Below are 2,500 nucleotides of genomic sequence, written 5' to 3' on the forward strand. Positions count from 1 at the left end.
ACACGGTCAATAATAAGAACGGCTATTATTCCTTTACATGAAAGCCGTTTCCATGAGGATATCACTACCTTTTTATTAAATAAAGGCAATGAAGGGAACGTACAAGTCCAAACAAACGATTAAAAATTGTTTTTTTTTTTGGATATTGCGAAATATGGGCGAGGGAAGGGGATATTTCCATGCCTGGCTTATAATGTCGAGGAAAATGAATTAAGTGTTAAGTAACGATATATATATGTTGAAAGGTTGACTTGGTTTGTAACTGATGTAACGATTTTTGCAATTCTTCCGGGAAAAAATCCGCAAGTGAAGCGAATTTAATGCGCAAATTATTCGCTGAAAACGAATAAATTACTTGGAAAAATTTTCTAAGTGCCGATTAATAATAATAAAGTAAGAAGTAAGGGTAAACTGGGAAGGACATGCAGAGAGAACGTAATCTTTGGAAAATGGTCGAAAATTTTCTAAGTCCCGCAAAAAATCGGCGTTTTGGACCAGTCTTTTTGCCCAGAATCTCCGAAAAACACCGGCGATTGCGCCATTCTGAGCAATGTCCAAGGGGATCCCAAAATGATTTTGACTTATATGTGGAGTATCGCATTGGCGAGTCCAACCGGTCAGCAAATGGCGAGGAAGTGATTCGGGGTTGGTTCTCGGTCTCTTCGGATCTCGCCCACCTCTACCTAGTCCCTTTTGGATTTGGAACACGAAAGTATAAATTTTCGGGCAAATACCGACGCCATGCGGGTTGCCGGGAAACCCCCGGTCGATTCCCGGTGTCGAGTGGGCTCGGAGTCGGTGAAAATTGAACGTTCTCCTCGCGAGAAAATCGAGCTAAGCGTGGTCCCGGTGGGTGATTCCGCCGGGAACATAGCCCATGCAAGCTCCCTGGTTGATCCTGCCAGTAGTCATATGCTTGTCTCAAAGATTAAGCCATGCATGTCTCAGTACTAACCGCTTTAAGGCGAAACCGCGAATGGCTCATTAAATCAGTTATGGTTCCTTGGATCTTACCCACACTTACATGGATAACTGTGGTAATTCTAGAGCTAATACATGAAACTCGTGCCTCGACCAGTGATGGAAGGGGTGCTTTTATTAGAACAAAACCAATCGGTCGGTCTTCCGTCCGTTGCCTTGGTGACTCTGAATAACTTTTGGCTGATCGCACGGTCTGAGCGCCGGCGACGCATCTTTCAAATGTCTGCCTTATCAACTTTCGATGGTAGGTTCTGCGCCTACCATGGTTGTAACGGGTGACGGGGAATCAGGGTTCGATCCCGGAGAGGGAGCCTGAGAAACGGCTACCACATCCAAGGAAGGCAGCAGGCGCGCAAATTACCCACTCCCGGAACGGGGAGGTAGTGACGAAAAATAACGATACGGGACTCATCCGAGGCCCCGTAATCGGAATGAGAACACTTTAAATCCTTTAACGAGGATCTATTGGAGGGCAAGTCTGGTGCCAGCAGCCGCGGTAATTCCAGCTCCAATAGCGTATATTAAAGTTGTTGCGGTTAAAAAGCTCGTAGTCGGAGGTGTGTCTCGGACGGTCGGTTCGCCGCTTGTCGGTGCTCAACTGGCCGGTCCGGACGTCCTGCCGGTGGGGTCCGCGAGGCTCCGTTATCCTTCTTTGGTCCTCTTCACCGAGTGCCTTGGTGGGCCGGCACGTTTACTTTGAACAAATTAGAGTGCTCAAAGCAGGCCGTTGGTCGCCTGAATACTGTGTGCATGGAATAATGGAATAGGACCTCGGTTCCATTTTGTTGGTTTTCAGAACTCGAGGTAATGATTAATAGGGACGGACGGGGGCATTCGTATTGCGACGTTAGAGGTGAAATTCTTGGATCGTCGCAAGACGAACCGATGCGAAAGCATTTGCCAAGAACGTTTTCGTTGATCAAGAACGAAAGTTAGAGGTTCGAAGGCGATCAGATACCGCCCTAGTTCTAACCATAAACGATGCCAGCTAGCCATCCGCCGAAGTTCCTTCTATGACTCGGCGGGCAGCTTCCGGGAAACCAAAGCTCTTGGGTTCCGGGGGAAGTATGGTTGCAAAGCTCAAACTTAAAGGAATTGACGGAAGGGCACCACCAGGAGTGGAGCCTGCGGCTTAATTTGACTCAACACGGGAAACCTCACCAGGCCCAGACACCGGTAGGATTGACAGAATAAGAGCTCTTTCTTGATTCGGTGGGTGGTGGTGCATGGCCGTTCTTAGTTGGTGGAGCGATTTGTCTGGTTAATTCCGATAACGAACGAGACTCTGGCCTGCTAACTAGGCGTCGGAATCTATTATGCTTCCGACGTAGCTATCTTCTTAGAGGGACAGGCGGCTCCTAGCCGCACGAGATTGAGCAATAACAGGTCTGTGATGCCCTTAGATGTTCTGGGCCGCACGCGCGCTACACTGAAGGAATCAGCGTGTCCTCCCTGGCCGAAAGGCCCGGGTAACCCGCTGAACCTCCTTCGTGCTAGGGATTGGGGCTTGCAATTGTTT

General features: G+C 48.5%; 1 non-coding gene across 1 annotated transcript in view; it reads left to right on the top strand.

The window, feature by feature from the left end:
* Window positions 1-885: 885 nt before the first annotated feature.
* Window positions 886-2,500, top strand: part of LOC139686494 (small subunit ribosomal RNA) — a 1,865-nt gene continuing 250 nt past the window's right edge. The window contains exon 1 of the ribosomal RNA XR_011700398.1: window positions 886-2,500. This exon is cut by the window's right edge and continues 250 nt beyond it. This is a non-coding gene — a ribosomal RNA (small subunit ribosomal RNA).

This window comes from Hetaerina americana, unplaced genomic scaffold (assembly GCF_022747635.1).
Source record: "Hetaerina americana unplaced genomic scaffold, ioHetAmer1.1.p SCAF_142, whole genome shotgun sequence".
NCBI classification, from domain to species: Eukaryota; Metazoa; Arthropoda; class Insecta; order Odonata; family Calopterygidae; genus Hetaerina; species Hetaerina americana.